General features: G+C 43.3%; 1 protein-coding gene across 5 annotated transcripts in view; it reads right to left on the bottom strand.

Moving 5' to 3' along the window:
- The window catches only part of kcnq5b (potassium voltage-gated channel, KQT-like subfamily, member 5b), a 170,816-nt gene that overhangs the window by 88,595 nt on the left and 61,184 nt on the right, over positions 1 to 21,037 (bottom strand). The window lies entirely within an intron of this gene.

The raw sequence follows: 21,037 nt of genomic DNA, 5'->3' as shown, positions 1-21,037 counted from the left end.
TAACCAGGCGTGAAAACTGACCAACCGACTGTCAATCGGAAACATGTAAAGGTGCCGTTTACCTCTCGGTGTGTAGGGGAAGCAACAGTAAATATTTAATGCCATTTTATTCCATTTGTGTATTCATTGTGCTACCTCAGGAATGATTGTTAGACTCCCTCAGCAGCTTTTATTTTGACAGGATTCTCCGGCTCTTCCTTCCTGCTCTCGTCATCTGTGCAGATTGATGTTTTTTTGTGACACAGCTGAACCCAACATACTCCTGAGGTTAGACTTTACCTGGTGGGAGGGACCCTGTGTTTACTCTGCGATTGGAGACCTTCACCCTGTGGTAGTCGGGTCGCTACATTTGTGCTGTTCACTACAACGGCTTAAAAGACACCACGACTAAAATGGTGTGTAAGATAACAAGTATTTATGTCTGCAAAAAATAAGGCAGAGAAAGGCCGAGGCCTGACTGTGCAGCATATAAATAGCACAGCAAAATCTCCTTTTAAGGTTTATTCTTAAGGCGTCACTTTATTGTCTGCTCCTACTTGCTGTCACTTCATTTCCACTACATACATGCACCACTTAAAAAAAGTGGATTTATTTAAGAAACTCACTTTGCGAGTTTTTTTCCATGTATATTTCCCATCTTTTTATCTATTAGATCAGCTTTACACTGAAATTTTTACATTGTTCTACTTATTATATGCCAGCCCGTTCTCACTCCCGAGGCGTAACATGGTGACGTTTTGTCACATCCCGGTGTTGTGCCAAAGTAGGTATCCCCGACAGAATTTGTTTCCCCTGTGCTGGGAGCACCAAGAAGTACTGATGTTTTCATTTTGTGAAAAAGTGAAAAATTAGTATCGTTACATTACCATTCAGTTTGAGGGTTACAACAGAAAATTATATATTTATTGCTCACGGGTATCAGATGGGATTATTTTTAACAAACCATTAACGTTTTGGCTGATAACTATTTTTATTCTCCTATAACTTTACTATATAAAGAGCTAAATCCTCCAAAGTTTCAGGAGTAATGCGTCATAATAAGAAGTGTTTGTGAACGAAAAATCAGCAATGTGGGATACTGTTTGTCCGTGATTTACACAGGGGGGACAAATTGTGGCAGGATCAGCCTGATATTATTTGTATCCCACTATAACTTCGTTGTATAAAGAGCTAACATCTCAAAAATGTCAGGAGTAGTTAGTCATTATAAGAAGTGTTTGTAAACTAAAAATCAACAATGTGGGATACTATTTGTCCGTGATTTGGACAGTCCAGCGTGTGCTCCCGACGCAGGGGAAACAAATTCTGTCGGGGATACCTAATTTGGCACAACACCGGGACGTTCCTGAGGAACGCAAAAGGAGACCTTCGGCGTTCTTATGGTACGCGGCGGGTTATGGGCGAAATCCAGTGCAATGACGCTCCCGCGGTAATAGACGTTCCAGCCCTGTATTCCAGCCCTAAACCTAACCTTATCCCTAGCCCTAACCATAACCTTTTTCCTGAGCTTAACCATGACTTTAATGATGTTAAATAGCGTGTTTCTAAGCGATTTGAAGAAAAAGAGCGAACATGTGTAGATTGAGTCCATACGGTTCTCATATTTCCTCATTTTTCCGAGGTCGTCATTTAGGAACGCGGTGGGTAGCCGAAAACGTAATATGTTGACGATTTGTCACCTAGCGTAAAATGTGACGCTGTGGGAGTGAGAACGTGTTGTATATGCAACACTTGGAAGAACATGCAAACAAAATCATTTTAAACCTGTCGTGGTGTTTGTCGTCAGGACAGCCTTCTTTTTATACTTTATAGTAAATGAAAAGTATGATGATCAGCTTGTTTTGTGTACGTCCTGTGCATGCTGTGTCCCATGTGATTAGAGCGCAGCGGTATGTGATGTTTCTCGCTGCACAGCACCGCTAATTGGGATTGACATATTGCCTACCAAAACAACGCTACGGTGCTATGACTCTGCCAGGTCCGGTGGCCTTTGCTCATCACAGACCCAGTGATCCTCCCGTCTCTGCGAGTAAATCTTATTAAATCTCACGGAGTTTGGCCCATTGTGAACGCCGCCAGCTCTGGCACCTACTCCAAATCCTGTCATGGCACAGATGTGGAACTGTGGCTCCAGCGTGAGGGATAGTGGGCAGCTAATCACAGCCTGGCTGTTTGGGCCGCCGATTAGCGCTCGTCACCGATTCCTGATCCCAGGGATTAACCTCAAACAGCAGCAGCAGAGCCCGACTACACGCTGTCCTGTGAGCAACAAGCTTTCCCTTCATGCATGCCCACAGTCAATTAAAGGTTAACTTACAGTGTTTAATTCATACCACACCATGACATCCATTATCTTAGTTCAGCAATCATCATTAAAAATGTTGTGATTTACTATCACACACACATGCACACACACGCACACACACACACTTGCGTACTACTGGAGTAAACTCTCCTCAGCTCATGTTTCTCCCTCCCTGGGTGTAATGTGACATATCCTTGCAGATTCTCCCTTTATTGAGTGTTTTCACAGAAAACTTTAATTGTGACGCGTCTCCAGACCAAACTTTCTTTGTCTGCAAAGGAACGGAAACATCTAATCATAAGAAAAACATTTTCTAACACTTTAATGGAAAACAAGCACAAAAAACAAACTGAAATTAGCATTTTTTTGCACTTCTAGTTCTTTTGCATCAAAGTTAACGTCTTTACTTTTAAACGGGCTTCGTCACACTCCCGTTTTCCAACATCAGTGCTACAGATGTCAAGAACGTTCGATGTCATTAAGTCAAACACAGGAACCCACCGGTACCGATGTTACAGCGACGCCACCGTGACTTTTAACCAGCTGCATCGTAACAGTGGCATAAGCTTGCTAAATAAAAGGAGCACAGTGTGACAAATGTACATTTATCCCAATGCAGCCATAAAAAGTCTACAGAGAAATCTTGTGGGATCTTTGCAAAGAATTCAAGGTTTAAAAGGGTTGGCAACACTCGACACGATTGCAGCTTTAACTGCAACTCCTGGGCTCACATGCAGGACCAAAGTAAGCAAAACATTTACAAATTGGGCAACAAAGAATTGTACAACTTCACAGGATGTCACAAGGAGACACTCGCTGCACAGGTGAAGACCAAACACAGGCTCAGCAGCAGTTTTTGGAAATGTAATCTAAAGTTTCCATGTTTTAGTATGAAAACACAACGTTTGATTTGTTCAGTCTTATGGATACCAATTCATCTCCATGTCCCAACTTTAAAGCGTAAAAAAGTCCATATTTGGAGGTAGCAATTAGCTGCTCACACAAGTCATACACATCTCAGATGTTCATGTGACATTTGAATATGTAAGTAAAAGTACGTACAATACATAAAGCCTAGCTGCAAATATGACCATTCAGGTTAAAATACAACATTTATTCCGTTATTTTCAGGCACAGCATTGCACTTCTGCTCTCTTCCCCTCCTACCCTCTTCTTCCAAATGTCCAACCGTGGGAGGAATTCTTATTAACCCAATAAGAAGTCAATTATATCTTTAATATATAAACAACTTATGGATTTAAATGTCCATTCAGTTGCTAAAATTAGGGGGGCTTGTGAGCGGGAGTTAGGGGTAATTTTTTCGGATCAGCAGTGGGAGAAAGCAGTATCCAGTGCCTGTTACAGTACGTCCTGTGCCAGGTTACAACTAATCCAGTTCAAGGTGTCGTACAGGGTTTACTATTCAAAGTCTCGTCTGTCTGAGATTTACCCACAAGGGATGGATCAGTGTGAGAGATGTCATGCCACCCCATGTGACCTAGGTCATATGTTCTTTCTGTGCCCAAGACTCCACGGCTTCCTGAGTCAGTATTCAGTTATTCTTTCCAAGGCTCTTGGGACCCAAATCTGCATGGACCCTTTTCTAGCTGTTTTTGGGCTTCCAGTCAACACTGGTCTAACCGACCCTACACACTTCAAAATATTAGCCTTTGGGTAGCTGTAGCTCAGGTGGCAGAGCAGGTCAGCCACTAATCAGATCCCAGGCTGCCTCCTGGCTGCATGCCAAATATCCTTGGGCAAGATACTAACCCCATGTTGGCCTACTGGTGGTGGTCAGAGGGCCCGGTGGCGCCTGTGTCTGGCAGCCTCGCCTCTGTCAGTGCGCCCCAGGGCAGCTGTGGCTACAATGTAGCTGCCATCACCAGTGTGTGAATGGGTGAATGTAGTGTAAAGTGCTTTGGGGTCCTTAAGGACTAGAAAAGCGCTATACAAATGCAGGCCATTTATCATTTACATCACTTTTGGCTAGACGTTGCATCTTTCCTTTGGAAATCTTCAAAGCCACCTTCAGTTTCTTTTTGGTTTAGAGATGTGATGTCATTTCTTAAATTGCAAAAGATAGCGGCGAATTGTATCGTATCTGGGGCCCCTTCGTAAACTATTGCAAGTCATTAAACGCTCTACCAGCTGATTAATATCATATCCTCCCCCTTTTTTTTGTGTGTGTTTTGGGTTTCTTCTTAGGTTTTGTTTTTTGTTTGTTTGTTTTTTCAATTTTATTTAAGTGTGTGTGTGGGTGTGCCTGTGTGTATTGTTGTATCTGTTCATGTAAGAAAAACTAAAAAATATGTGAGGGGAACAGATTGTATTGTCATTGTAAACTAATGTACACTTGTCTCTCAATAAAAATATGAAAACAAATACGACATTTATTGCTTCTTTTAACCCTCTGAGGTCCAAGTTTCTACGTTGTCATCAGTGACGACCTCAACCTTAAATCTAAACAAGTCAATCAGAATATGTCATTTTTAAAATGTAATGTTTCTTGTGTTTAAATTGTTCCCGCAAGTTTGGGCAATCAGTGAACGAAGAAAACAAAACTGAAACATCAAAAGATTCACTTCTTTCTATTTGAAACAAGACAAACTCGACTTCTCTCCAAAAACATGGTTAGGGTGAGGTTTAGGTTACCTCCTGCAATGACTTAGACCTATCTAAGCTGATGATGATGACGATAATGATGATGCGTCCCCATTTAGTCTGGACAAAATATGTGTTGCACATAAAGATATCCCTCCTAAATATCATTTATAAACATTGTGTCATCAAAAACACAGTCGATTTGTTTGTCGGCTTCACGATTTTCTGTGAGTTTGAGGCTAAAAGTTCACACATGAGTGTAGCTTTACACACAAGTACAAGAAAAGATTTGTTCTTCTGCAAACAGATCGTTTCTATATCTCCCGTTTGATGTCCAGCAGAACACACAGGCGATAAAAGCATGTAGAGAGAATGAACACTCATGACCTCCACAATGGAGTTACACACACAAACGGATCATTGTCACGTTGCTTTGTAGGAATGGAAAAACAGTGTGGTGCTGTGGGGCTCTGTGTCACAGTTGTGGTTATGTCTGAAAGAAACTATGAGGGGCATTAACGTGAAAACGTCTGAGGAAAGAATGCTTATTAATGAAGCCAGCGATGTTACACATCCCATGACTGAAAACAGCTTTCAAACCTTAAAAAAACCGTCCGTGTCCTTGTTTGTTCGTCCAAAACAAGCAGCAGCAGCACAAGTACGACTCGGGTATAATCTGGGAGGGCAGGCAGTCATAATCGTGCACGATACAGATCAATTACATCTAATCTGGAAGCACCCCGAGGGCCGTAATACAAGGCACAGCCTATAATTACTCCTATACACTATGAACAGATCATTTATAAAGTGAATTTCAGATAAAAAGTGACAGGCTTACTACACAATTACTCAGATGTTCAGAATCTTTACTGTATATGAAATGACACTGCTGTCAGCCCGAACTCTCATAAAGCCTGCGTGTTCCTCTAATCCCTGCATCAGTGCAACGAGAGCGTGCTGCAGGGACAACAAAGTAAAATAGGAATCACATAATGACTCTGTAACTGCGTAACAGAAACTGCACTGTCACACAAGTGCACTCTGCGTGTATTTTTATTGCGCTTAAAATCAATCTGACTTTAATACTGCATGAAAGCAACGCACGACACAATGTGACGCATTCAACGGTTTCTGAGAGACCGCTTCGTTCTGTCCTACACACAGTGTTGGGGAGTAACGGAATACATGTATTTAAAATACAAAATATGAGTAACTGTATTCCGTTACAGTTACCGTTTAAAAAGGTGGTATTTAGAATACAGTTACTTTGTTGAAATAAATGGATTACACGGCGGTACTTCCGCCATATTGTCGCGGGTCAGGACTGTTTGGGTTTTGTTTGACAGCTACGTTCTGTTGTTCCAGGCGGCAGCGTTACGGTTGCCATGGTTACAGGGTGACGCTCTCTCTCTGCGTGTTTCCTGGGTGAGAGAGGCCTTGTTGTTGTTGTTGTGCTAAGCTAATAGGCAGAATGCTACAGGTATAGCTCTAAAGAATGTAGCATCATAGGCAGTGTAGTCCGTGCTGCAGGGAGAATGGACTGCCATACACGTTATGTGTCTGTGAGCGAGGGAGGGAGAAAAAGGAAAAGTACGAGCTGTCATCGAGCAAAAACGGGAGCTGGAAGCATGTAAATATAATAATAACCACTGCAGCCAAGAAGAGAGCCTGACGAGCCCAGTTGTAAGTAAGCTATTAAGACTCGACTGTACACCGTGTTCGTGTTTTCCTCTGAAACAATAAGTTCTGTTGGAGCAGCCTTTCAACGCCTCTCTCTGTCTCTGCTAGCAAAGTTGACCCAGACAACAAAGTAAAGCTAGTTTTCGGCTACGAGCCCGACACAGAACCCACCGTATTAGCCAGAGGTCCCTTTACTACGGTTCGGAGCCGCGGACCTTCAGTAACAGTAATAAATCACAGCAATAGTACATTCATGTAGTTGTAAACAGCATGATAATATATTAAGTAATCCAAAGTATTCAGAATACGTTACTCTCATTGAGTAACGTAACGGAATACGTTACAGAATACATTTTGGGGCATGTATTCTGTATTCTGTAATGGAATACATTTTAAAAGTAACCTTCCCAACACTGCCTACATGATATGAGTCATGGTGTATGTGCATATCTGAAGGGATGGAATATTTATGTCCGCATGTTCTCAAAGCCTACACTGCAAATCAGAAACCAATATGCAAATTAACAGTATGTTCAGGCACCCAAACACCGGAGGCGTTGGCAGTTACTCCAGATGGAACAAAGACGTGGCATTTATCGGTGCATTTTCACGGTAGATATCTTGCTGACGAGGACAGCCGGTTGCTTCAGAGGGCACAGTTATATCTGCATTTAAGTCTGTAAAGACACTGCGGTATTCCCGTCAGCGTTTCAGTGTTCGTGTCAAACTGAGGCTGTGTGTTCTTTTAGTTACAGCATATTCATCCCAGCTTCAGCTTAAAGATGGCCTATCACTGGAAGACCGTCTTGTACCCGTTAGCTGCTGGGGCGTTTAATTGAAGGCTGATATCTGAATATGTTTCAGGTCATGTATTAGTGCTCACAGCCGGCCCTCTGATTTTCTACCCGTTTGTGAGAAACATGGAAACACGTAAACTTCAGAGAGAGAAACAATACGAGAAAGGCTCGTATCGTAAAACTCCCTTTTAACGGGAAGAAACCTCCGGCAGGTCTTAGGGATTATTAAAGTATTCTGGTTCTGGTTTTAGACATTTTTTTCTACTCTTGGATCTCTATGATGTCATAGAGGGTTTTTTTTCCCTAATATTATCACATTAGCAGTTCTGACTGTGAGCACAGAATACAGAACGTTGGTTTTAAACAGCTAGTAAGCTTCCTTTTTTTTAATCAAACGACCACAAGAGATCTAACAGAGCAATTCCACTTTCTCTCTGCAGTGATTGGATTCACCTCCTGATTATCCTGGGATCGAGGGTCAGCATAGTGGGGGCCTAATTTAACTCATCTTCTGCCCTGAAATCTACTGGAGCACACGTTAGAAAACCTACTCCACCTGCCCTGAAAGTTTCAGACACGAGTTATTTTAAGAACACATCGGAGTACGTTATAGATAGACTGCACGAAGCCAGGACAGACGCTGCAGTATCTTTACGTGGCGTGGCATCTCCACTCTTACATAAGAGCATCTTGTTGATCCAGTTCACTCTCACTGTTGTCTGATGGGAACCTCCAAGGCCGTGCAGATCAGAAAACAGTTAAAAGACGTCGTTTACTCAAAGCTCAGCAGGAAAACGTTCGACGCCGTGTTTCAAATCCCAGGCCACACCTTCACATGACAGGTGAGTCAGGAGCAGGCGGGAAACAAAACATGCCATCTGTCTTGTCTGTCCGTTTTCAACAGTTTCAAAGACTGCAGAGTGCAAAGCCGTCCCTGATGCTGATAGCATGTTTGCCTGGCTTCTGTGAGCAGAAGGCTCAATCATGTAAAGTGTTTAGGAGCATAAGGGGGATTTCTCTGCTGTGCACTGTTTGGAGCTAGTATACAGCAAGTGTGAGACTCCTGCTACACCGAGGCAGGATACTGAAGCATCAGATCCTGCAGATGGTAGCTGCTAACTGGTGTTCTTTTCTACTGACACATATGATGCAACAAACTATAGACAGTGTAGAACGACGACTTCTAAAAAGGCAGGCCTAGAAGAAATTATTTTTATTCACCTGCAGGGATTGATCCCTGTGAGTGCAGAGAAGATTTCTGGTCTAATAGAAGTCTCTGGGAAAACAGCCCTTGGGTCTGACCTCTGCAAAAACTTCATTGATGAGTTTAAATTACTATAATAAAGTCCATAATAGTAATTTTAACCTTTATAAGTTTCAGAAATGAGGGTTTTCCAGCTAATTGGCTGACAATTGTTAATCAGACAAATCAGCAACTAAGAACGACACTTAAGCCCAACTATCTAAAACAGGGGTGTCAAACTCAAATACACAGTGGGCCAAAATTCAAAACTGGAACAAGGTCGCAGGCTAACATTAATATTTATTGAAAAAAAAATCTTCCTCTAGATATAAGAATGAATCTTTTCTTATGGACTCAAACAGGTTTTGCTGAAAAACTGAATATGGAACAAGCAAAGCTTAATACTAAACAATATATACATTAGCTGTATAATACCAGTAGGCCAGCTCTAATAATAATTTGGTATGGCTTTGCGGGCCAAATGTAATTAGGTTAGGGCCAAATTTGGCCCGCGGGCCAGAGTTTGACACCTATGATCTAAAAGAACCAACTGCAGGACCTGCGACCAGATATTTGGATTTTTGCTTTAAAGCCAATCTACGACCCTGCTCTTCATAGTTTTCACACATTCTGATCCCAACATATAAACGTGGGCTAACTCATGCTGTATGTAAACAAGGTTAAATACGATTCATTGCCCTAGCCGCTGGTAGACGCTGCTTTCTATCTGTGCATGAAGTGGGAAATAAACTCCCCGGGGGTACTCTCCATCTCCCTCCTTTCTCCTCCTGCACTCGCATTTCACGCAATTAGCGATTAGCGTCGTGGCACTAAAGCTACAGCTACATTAACTGCGTGCAACATGATTAATGCAGTGCTACCCACCCTCTAAACTCCTTCATCACAGTGTTTTTGGGGGAAGCCCTGTACAGCCACTTAGAAAATTAGCTAGTTCTAATTTTGAAAGCAAACAACTTCACTGTAATGACCTCGTTATTCACTTTCAGTCCATTTTGTGGCAGATTGTTATGGCCACTCCTCTGTTTCCCAGCTGCTTCGTCTAAAGAAGATACTTCAAATAGCACTGCGCAGTATCACACCCCGCTGAAAGTGATGGAAGAGGAAGGAGCCAAGGAAATGAGGTCAATTTCCCCATGGGGCTCCCATTACCATTAGCGACCAAACAAGTTATAATAAGAAAAGTCATTAGAGTACAGCATAGTGGCAGTGACCCACCCATTTCCTGCCAGGTGTCCCCCAAGGCTGCGCTCCAGGACCTCTGCAATTCTGTCTGGGTGTCTTCCTCCTATCATCCAGTCCTTTTTGCACTTCCTACACGTCTGCCCGTTTCTGAGTAGCCTCATCAAGCTCCTGGTCCCTTTTTATATTTAAAAGGCATAAACAAACCATGTTGTCTGTGATGACCTAAAGCGGAAAAAGAGGACAAACTACACACTGGAAGTGAAATGCTCGAGCGTGCAGGAAGAGAGGATGCTTTGACCAGACTGGGGCCTCCGAGGGAGGCTCGCTGTGCTTCCAGCGGCAGTAAAAAAAGGAGCAGGCCTGAGCTGCAAGCACAAAGTGTGCAGGGGCAGACTGGAAGTTTAAGAATTTCTGTCCTGCACAGAGAGCAGGCTAGCGTCTGCCAGCGAGAGCAGCACTCTTTTTCCACAAGGGAGAAGTTATGGCGTGATTTGTATGTCGTCCAAACCACTCCATTTGGCGGGAAATTGGTGTGTGTGTCCACATTTGAGGCCATCTAGTTTGTAAGAGCTGCCTCTTTGACTGCACACAGGCACATCATTCAATTTCCCACCTCGACAAGTGTGCCATAATGCTAGGGCACAGAGGCAGCGAGCCTCAGTGCAGCACTGCAATTCAAAAACCAGCACTTGACATATTCAGCTGCAGAGGCCAAGCTGCTACGGAAACCATGCGCATACCGCGGTCAATCAAACACTAATAATAGCTCTGCCTGGGCTCAAAATTATAGTTGGGAAGGGTCATTTTGTGTCAGTCAGCTCTGATGTCTTTATTTCATATCTGCACGGCTGGCCCATGAAGATAACGAGCGCATCCGCAACCTTACTTCGCACCTCAGTGGCTTTTTGGCACAATGTGGTCAGGATGCAGGGGTGCAGGGGTGCACCGGTAATCAGGTAAAAGCATGCAGCATCACGACAGCAAAACAGAAACGGTGCCTTAGGCCCATCATCACGCTCTGGTTTTTATTACCTACACTAATAGCGGCGCTAATGAGAAAGAATTACAGAGGCCAAAAATACCCTGGCAGCGTGGTAAGGATTCATCACAGCCCTGAGTGTCATCAGCTGTAAGAATATATGGACCGTGGCCTCGCCTAAATCCTCCTCGTGTTCGCCGGGTCTCATTATCACACAATCATGCCTCACTAGCTACGAAGCAGGCTCTGTCTGCTTCATCCAGACAGGACCAAGTCCAGTCCAGACAGGTGGGAGGGAAAATGAGAAGGAAAACACTCAGATGGACAGAGAGAGAGAGCGCAGTCGTAGCACAGAGAGGAGAAGCTATATGAGAAAGAGTTGGACGGGTACATATTAGGGCTGTGGAGGTCACAGCAATGAGTAGGTGGCAAGAGACGAGGCGAAGTGAGACGAATGGGGCTCGAATCCTAAACAGAGAGCGTTTTAGAAGAGAAGGTAAAGCAGAGGGTAACTGAGATGAGGCCAAGAGAGAGTGAGGGGGCGTAAGAGTTTGTGGACGACTGTGGCAATGTTTCTCTTTCACCTCCCCCTCCTTATTTTCCATCCGAGTTACACGGTCATTTGGCGGCACTGGCTGAGACCACCGGCGTGTTTCCACTTGGTCTGTTTGTGTGTCTGACTACAGGTTCTCACTGGTCGTCCTCTCAGTTTCACTTCCTGTCTGTCTTTCGTCCACTTTGGCCATTTGTCCATTGACAGTTTCTCACCGCAATCGGTTTAGGAAAGCAGAGCGCTCACTTCCCCTCCTTTGCAGAGTTAACACTTCTCAATGAAGAATTTTTTTTTTTTTAAGTGCACACATCTTTAAATACAAGTTGCCAATGTCTGACTTGAAAAAAGTAAATATATAGACCTTCAACAACTGTTTCAGGATGCTCAAATAGCCGGAAAGCTGACTTCTGTGTAGGAAAACCAGAAAAAATGAAGAGTATGACACTCAAATATTATAAAAGAAGGACATAGCTGTGGTTACCTAGTGCTTTGTTATGGACCCTGGAGTTGAGCGCTTTCACACAAAACAGAACACATGTGGTTGAAAAGTCATTAGCCGATGGGAATATCCTATATAATCCTCTTGACCAAAGTCATCAGCAAAGTGTTTCCAGAGGACTATTTTCCCCGTACTTTTACTGAAGTTTTGCAGACATGTAATCAAAACCAAATATCATTAACTTGTTGGCCAAGTGACAATCATGGTGACAATGTAGATTGGGTGAATAAGACCCAAGTCACGCAGGCTTAGGGACCTGCGTGGTTACAATCTGGGAGCCACCTGTCGTGAGAGAAATAGTAATTCCCCAACTGGTTGCTGGAGGATGATGGCAGGAGCTGGGAAATACTCGCTAAAGGCTCAGTCACGCAAACCTAGTGATGCTGATTTTTCATTGCTGGGAAAAAATACATATTCCCAAAGCGGTCGCCAAAAACATCCTTATGATTCTATCACCCCTGTTCTGGCCAACTTACATTGGCTTCCTATTAAATATCGAATTGATTTTAAAATTTTATTGTTTACTTATAAAATCCTAAACAATATGGCACCTGACTACCAGCTGATCTCCTCTGTCTGTATAGCCCTCAGAGAGCACTGAGATCATCGGGCCAACTGCTCTTAGTGCAGCCTAGGTGTCGGCTGAAGACCAGAGGAGACCGTGCCTTTGCCCAGGTTATGGAGTACTCTTCCTCTTCATATGCGCGCATCAGATTAAATTCAGTCTTTTAAATCACGTCTAAAAACGTATTTGTTTAACCTGGCATTCAAGGCTAATTAGGGTCATTTACATCTGGCTTTGCTTTTAGATTATGTAATTATTTTATATTTTATTTATTTTATTTTATCTGTAATTTATATTTTATATTATGATTTTTATCTGTATCAGGATTTTTCTGGAAAGCACTTTGGTGTACTTCGGTCTTTCTTCTTGTCCTTAGCGAGCGACCAGCGGCGGTGGTCTGCCGCGCAACCAGTACGCTGCTGTAGGTGCCGCGGGTTCTCTTGCTTGACCAACGATTATCTTCCACGCTTTTCGATCTAAGGCGATGGTTCTTGCCTGCTCGAGGTCAAGTCGAAGGGCCTTCAAATCATCCTGGATTTGTTTCATCCATGTCTTCTTTGGTGCATTTCGATGCACCTTCCAATCGGTGGGGCGGGTCAACCAGAGTAGGCCATGGGGGTAGCGGCTCGGGTCCGTTCGACGAATGTGGCCAAACCAACGGAGTCGGCGGCGCTGGATTAGGTCGCCGATCGTCGGTTGGGTGCCGCAGCTGGTGAGGATGGTGTCATTCGAATGACGGTCGCGAAGGGAAACGCCGAGAACGCATCTAAGGCAACGCATTTGGAAAACCTCGAGCTTGCTTCGGTCTTTAAAATGTGCTATATAAATAAATTTTGATTGATTGATTGATCGCTTTTAATCGCCAGCTTATTGCTGCACTTTCAAGGGAAGCGACAGACTTGTCAACAAACACGATCAAGCTTCTCTGAGGTGTAGTGAAACTGGGAAAAGTGCGACATAAACAGGAAATGCCTTCACAGTAAAGTTGAAGTTAAACGTCTCTGTTTCTGGTCTGCACTGCGTTCTCTCAAGACTGATATGAAAAACCACAGGTAACAGCGGGAATCGTGGAAATTCCAGCAAACACACAGTAATCACTAGTTTAAAATTAATTGATCCACTCAAATGCATTGTATACGTCATTAATAAACTTACTAGTGGTATAAATCAAATAAAATGCTTCCGAATTTTTTTTTGCTATTGACGGGAGTGTAACTTTGTGTGTTACCGCGGAGCTCTTGCAGTGTCTAACACACACACACACAAATGTAATTCCTGTATTTGTATATTTGCTGGAAGTGCAGCACCAAGTTTCATAACTTTTTCCCTCTGGAATCCAGTAACTGCCAGACAAAGCAATAAATTGTGAAGCCTGTTTTATTTTTTCCCCCTGTAAAGGTGCGACTTATTCAAAGAGACACCTAAAAGCAGCGTGGAGGAAACGACACACAGGCGTCTGACTTATGATGGAAAAAAGTGTGTAAAAGTTGCCATCAGCTCTGAGCCAGCTTTTGCTGTGTCTCCATTAATAGTTATGTTTTGGATTTTGGGAAGGAGGGAGGCCGATGCCAGGTCGGAGCACACATTTCCACACCTTCTGTTCGACAGCCACAGCTTCAAGCATCTGGAAACACTATCCGGTTTCCAAATTTAGCTCGTTACGGTCTTCGCTACCATCGCGAGGAATTCTCCGACGACGAACGGTTAATCATGTGTTATATTCGTTTAATAAAACCAACAATTAAACACAAAGTGTGAAAAGAGTCGGGAGATATTTTCTGTGACATCACTTTGGATCAGAGCGCAGCGGCGGATCCGACAGTCACATCTGTGCATTATATTTGGCGTGTGACTTTTTAGCCAACGCTCTTACAGAGTGGAAAATAAGAATCTGAGTCTTATAACATTTTTGCTGTTTTTATAGTGGAAAACAACAAGTGCACCCAAAATCAACCACAGTGAATAAAATATTTACAACAAGTAGAAAGGCGCTAACCGAGGGTTAGAAAGGTAACGAGGACGTCTGTAAGATTCAATATCCTGCCAGATTTAAACGATACTTGTGGGATGCTGTCTTCACATATTTGGTAACTTTTCAAGCAACATTCTTTTTGTATATTCGATATCAATCGGTTCATTCATGTTCTTATCAGTTTATTCGGCCTAGTGTCTAATATATGACGCCACCAGCATGAACTGAAGCACCACAAAACCCAGCCCGTTCTCACTCCCGAGGCGTAACATGCCGACGTTTTGTCACGTCCCGCGGCGTTCCTGAGGAGACCTTCGGCGTTCTTATGGTACGCGGTGGGTTATGGCCGAAATCCGGTGCAATGACGCTCCCGCGGTAATAGACGTTCCAGCCCTGTATTCCAGCCCTAAACCTAACCTTATCCCTAGCCCTAACCATAACCTTTTTCCTGAGCTTAACCAGGACTTTAATGATGTTAAATAGCGTGTTTCTAAGCGATTTGAAGAAAAAGAGCGAACATGTGTAGATTGAGTCCATACCGTTCTCATTTTTCCGAGGCCGTCATTTAGGAACGTGCTGGGTAGCTTGTGGGGATAGGTTAATTGGAAAATCCAAATTGCCATTAGGAGTGAATGTGAGCGTGAATGGTTGTCTGTCCCTGTGTGTTGGCTCTGCGACAGACTGGCGACCTGTCCAGGGTGTACCCCGCCTCTCGCCCTATGACAGCTGGGATAGGCTCCAGCGCCCCTGCGACCCTGAAAAGGAGAAGCGGAAGCGAATGGATGGATGGATGGATGGTGGGTAGCCGAAAACGTAATATGTTGACGATTTGTCACCTAGCGTAAAATGTTACGTTTTGGGAGTGAGAATGTGTTGCAAAACCACCTCTCAGTGGCTGTATCCCAGTTCAGGGTCTGCAGCCTTAAAGTACGCAGCCTTAACGGTCCACAAAGGCCGCGGACTCAAAGACCGCTAAGGCCGGAAGTGCAGGCTTGTGAAATGGGACGGTCTAGCCTTCGTCACGCTGCCCACGTTGCCTAGCAACCATGATACCAACAGCTGGAAACGTTTCATACAGCTTTGTTTGACAGAAATGAAGGAGAAAATCTTTTGTTCATTTGTTTGTTTGTTTCTACATGAGCTTTGATCATTCTCTGTGAGATTAAGCTCAGCTATTGAACGGCGTATATTTTAAAGTAAAGGCTTTAAAACCAAGTTAGTACAAACGTCACTAATGTCACATAACTTTGCCGACATGTGGCCAACAGGAATGTTTTAATGTTCTTTGTTATTAAACATTTGCACATAAATAAGTGACATAATATTCAGTACTTTTAAAAGTTTACTCTTCGGGCGCCCCTCATCCGCTGTTTTTTTTCGGGAAAATTATCCACACCCACCGCCGCGCTATGCATTCTGGGATATGTTGGGCCACGAAGTCTACACCGCCACATCCTTAAAATTTAGAGAAATGAAGGACGCATTTGAGGGCCGCATTTCGAGCAGCCTTCGAATTGGGACAGCCTTCGTCGCTGTGACGTAATCGGCCTTTAAGGCTGCAGACCCTGAATTGGGATACAGCCAGTGTACCAAGTACAAAGTGTACGGTCACTGTGTCGCTGTGGACAGATGCAGCTTTGTCGCTGGTCTTCCAGGCTCACTCTTGCGTTTTAAAGCCAACGGCCTCCTGTTTTGCCGTTTCTCCCAGGAAACTCCTGAATTTTGACGCTCCAACTTTCTAAGGAATAACCGGAATACATGCCAAGTGCCTATGAAACAAGTCTATATGAGAGCTGAGAGAGCACTTAGATGCTGAATAAGCTCTCCCTATTACGCAGTAAAGAGCGAGACTTTGAACGCACAGCGAAACAAACCGTGACGAGTCGAGTTGTGACACTTCAGATTTGTGGGATTTCAAACTTCTGGGTTAAATAAGTAATAATCAACAATAATCATCTAACACTGGTCCAAAACTGAGACGCTACAAAAAATGTACAATTTTTAAATTTCACTTAAAAAGATTTTTTAAATGAGTGACACGCGCCTGTCACAGTGTAGGATTGTCTTGTACTTTTGCCATAATGACAATAAAAGATTTGGAATCATACAGACTGATTTATGGCATTGACTGGGAGGTCACCACAGCCTCCAAACATTCATACTGGCAGCTGGCATCAGTACTGGTACGGGAGCAGAAGAACTCAAAGTCACTGAGGAGGTTTTCTTCTCCAGAATGTCTTCAGCTTCTTCTTCTCTATAATCTGGGAATATCGGCGCTCCTGTACTCAAAGAAAAGACCGATCCATGCACTTGTGTCTGTAACTCAGCTGTTGTACTGTCACTTTTGGCACTTGATGCTGCTCACAAGAGCAACAGCAAGCATAACTCAGTGCATCATGAGCCGCTGCCAGAGGACAGCTTGTGTTCAAATCAAGCACGCCAGCAGCTCTGATAAATCGGCAGCGATCATTGCCTCGAGGATAAGAACGGGCCCGTTAATATAACATGCTGGAGCACCAAAAGAGAACCCGCAAAGGTACAAGCAAAGCTAGAGTTCAGATCATTAGTACACATCAAGAAGACTGACGTGAGAAAGAGGAAAGGTGTGGCAACAGGTGGTTAGCGCTGTGGCCCCTGTACGAGACGCGCTCATCACGCATCGGTGCTGCTCCCCAGATGATCTTTATACTTGATGTAAACATCTGTTATGTCTTCAGATGGAGAGAGTGATGCAACAGGAAAAAGAAAGTCAGCAGTGGATGCACATTAAGGAAAAAGAAAAAGATAAATGACTGCAGCCTGTTGGTGTTTTCTAAGAGCTGCTAGGAAGGCATTCCACAGCAGCGCCACACGTTTTCTGTCATCTGACTTCATCGACTGAAATGAACCGACTGCACCGCTTGGTGTCATCTGGCCACATCTACTGACTTCAAATATGTGTATTTACAACATTAATCACGCACATGAAGAAAGAACACAAGACTGTAAGCAAAACATGGATGTAGACGCAATATTAAGTAAGTCTGAATATGACGTGTTATGCTGAGCACTTTCACCGCCATCATGCTGTGTTAAAAGCAGATTTAACGAGTCGGGTGTGAAACAGAGACACCACAAACTTTTTTATGCTTCACTTATTTTTAGTTTTCCCGTTACTTCGCTGTAATCGGGAGAAGAGGACTTTTCTTTGATTGTAAAGAACAGCCTGTGTTTGTTCACGCCCGTGCATTTAAGACTCATCTTGTTTCCCTGCTGTTATTCAGCTCTTGAACCTTGTACAACAGGTAATCCCGCAGGTATGTTTGAAACGCCGCCTGCAGAATAACTCCTATAATCCCAACATGAGCTTTTTTGAAAAGGTCGTCTCCTGCACCCACGCTGACCACAGACGGCCGATGACATTTAAATCAGGCTGCTGCTGCACCACTTATAGCGTTTTTACACTTAAGCTGGTGATTCAGTGTTTGCTTGTGTCACACTGCGATCGTTTGGTGACCTTCTGGGCTTAAATGGTGTCGGGCCATCTGCACCAAAGCTGAAAAGGCAGGGGGTGAAAAAAAAGGGGAAAAGGAAACATACTTATGGTAGAAATTAAGTGGGGAAAAAAAACAGAAAACAAAGCGAATGGAAGCTGAAAGAATTACCTTAAATGGAGAATCGGATTAGTTCGGGTCAGGTTAAAGATAAAGCTGGGTTAATTTAGTCTTAAAATGCAAAGTGCAGAATGTGAGAGATTAAATAGTCCAGGAAAGGGATCACTGGGCTGCTTTAGTTGGGTGCTTCAAATTAAAACAGATATGGTAGTGAAATAACAGCAGCAGCGGTAGCAGAGAACAGCTTGTTTTAATTGTCTCTGAAGTGGAACAGCTGGCTGTGACTACTGGGCCTCACAGTATAACACGGAGGAGGGGGGGGGTACTGAAACAGAGACAAAGAGAGACGGGGCTGAGGTTCAGGGCCAGGGGTTCGGGCCAAAACTCACGCTGCTCTTTAGTACTTAAGAGAGCTTATATGGAGCTCATCTGGACGCAGCTTCGTATGAAACGCCGAGTTGATTTTTCAGGATTGCTCCGTGGATTTAATTGGAAGTACAGCTGCAAATGCGTTACAGGAAAGAGAATTATCTATGGAAGAGTAAAAAAAGTTGAATTAACATGTGTAAATACTGGAATTAATAGGCTGGAGACAACCAGTTGCTACCGCTGGAAAATGGGCCATGAAGTTGAGGATACAGGGAAGTTCAGCTCAGCTGCAAACAGATCAGCTAAAACTCACATCAGCACAAAGCTCAGCTGGAATCCTTCCAGTGTTTCTCCTCGCTCTTATTTTGAAAGTTCACCTGCTGATAACCGGTTAACTGCAGCCAGGCTGCTGTCGTAGAGGTCGTCGATGTTATTCAGCTGTTTCAAGTCTCTAAATAGATTTTTCAATGAAATGTTGATTCTCTCTGAGGGACGCGATGTGATGCGCTGCACTTCCTGCCGCACACGCAGAGGCTGTTTTTATTGAAATGTCAGACATCATCGTCGTGTTGACAACAGTAGTCAATAAAAGCGAAGCAGTGTCTTTTATTGCAGCGTAACTTTATTAGCAGCGTCGTCCTGAAATGCGCCAACAACACTGAGAGTAACGTCCTCCTAACTGCCCCTTAATGCTCACTGCCCGCTATGGTATCGCATAAATACTTCTTTCAAAATAAGATACACAATAATAACTGGGGAAAAGACCCATGGAAACCGAGTTAATGATAAAAACCCTGAAAGCCATAAATTTAGAGTCTCAACTCTCATGGCCCGGTACCAAACGACTCACGGACTGGTAAAGGCCCCTGGCCTGGGGGTTGGGGGCCGCCATTTTATTGTGGTAGTCTGTGTAATAGTACAGTAATAGTGTATCAAAGCTGTACAATTAATAATTTTTATATTGTATGTGATGGGACATTTCTCTAACATTTCGTGAGGGTGCTAAAACTGAGCATCATGCAAGAATAACGTGTAAATCTGGGCAGCGAGAGCAAAAAGCGTCGGTCAGGCGAGCAGGAGTTTGTGCTTGGCGAGCGATGAAGGACATGCAGACTTTGTTTTCACTTGAAGTTTGGTTTAAAAAAGCAAAAAAAAGATATTTGGTTGAAGAAATAGCACTGCTGTAGCCACCTCACTGCCGAACTGCACATAATCCACAAAGATGGATTTTAAAAAGAAAAGCTGTTAAACGCAGCACTGCTGTGGGGTCAGCGGGTCATCATCCACCCACATCCACCCACCTACTGTGGGGCAGAGCTGGAACAGCTGTGCGCCACAGCTGCAGTCCTCAGGTATAGTGCTTCGGGTGTCAGAGAGCGAGCTTCCTCAAATATAACATTCAGGATGTTTTCATATATTAAAAACAGATAAAGACAAACGAGGCTGGACCAACAGTCACGTTTCACATGCTGGGACTGAGACCAGAGACCAGAGTGTGCAGGGATGCAAATGTGAAAAGGGCTTTTCACTGAATGAAAGGTCTTACAGAAAAAAAGTGAAAGCAATCTACAGCAGGCTCCAGGATTCAGATAAGACGCAACATTGAAGATTGTTTCCTATTAGGGCTGCCACAAACGATTATTTTGATAGTCGACTAGTCACTGATTATTTTTGCGATTAGTCGACTAATCAGATCATCATCCATTGGACGTAACACATACAGCTTATTGCACCAGCATATAACTATCATTAGCTTACAGCTTTAAGTGTTTAAGGTATGTGCTAACTAAAAATAAAGACAAGATGAGAGTTAAATTTTTAAATTAAATTTTAATGACATTTGCAGATTGTTTCAATGGAGTTTAATCTGCTTGATGTTTATTCAGCTGTGTAAAAACTCTAATCTCTAATCTCAGCCAAACCGATTTAATCAGGAACAAATAAAATACTAAAAAAAAGCCCAACAGTAACATTTTTAAGTTATCTAAGTGACTTATATATGTTTAATCTGAGTAGCAGTCCGGTGTTCTCACGGCTCTAGTGAGCCTAGCTCCCGGCTAGCTATCGAGCTAGTGGGTAACAGACGTCTCCGAAAACGTCAGAGCGCTTTTGAAAATATGTGGTGTCTTGATAAACTGAGCAGATATTTGAGGTTTACACAGCTACATTCTCGCCTGAAAATATGTTAAACGTTTATTTTGTGACCCAGAAAGAATAATAAGAGTAATATTAAAACTAACTAGCTGCCGCCATTGTTGACAACTGAGCTGGGCCGCGCTATGAATTCTGGGACACAGCTTCTTCTTCTTCGGAGTTTAACGGCAGCTGGCATCCTTGTACATGCAGTGCTGCCATCTTCTGTTTCAGTCCGTTATTACACTCTTAAATCCTACTACTTATTCCTGCGTCTTTTGTGATCTTACAAAGCTTCAAACGACGCGTCGACTATTAAATCAGTCGTCGACGATTTTAATAGTCGACGTAATCGTGACTAGTCGACTAATCGTGGCAGCCCTATTTCCTGTATTAAAAAAATAACATGTTTCTCTTGTTTTTGTGTCTAATATACTCATGAAAACTCAAATTTCTCTTAATAAATAAAGACCCAGGAGTTGAAATTTAATTTTTCTTTAAAAAAAAAGAAATGTAATAAAATTTTATCTTTGATTTGACCCGTT

The sequence above is a fragment of the Neolamprologus brichardi genome, chromosome 6 (assembly GCF_056152115.1).
Source record: "Neolamprologus brichardi isolate AB-2024 chromosome 6, ASM5615211v1, whole genome shotgun sequence".
Classification (NCBI taxonomy): domain Eukaryota; kingdom Metazoa; phylum Chordata; class Actinopteri; order Cichliformes; family Cichlidae; genus Neolamprologus; species Neolamprologus brichardi.
This window is presented reverse-complemented; position numbering and strand designations above follow the sequence as displayed.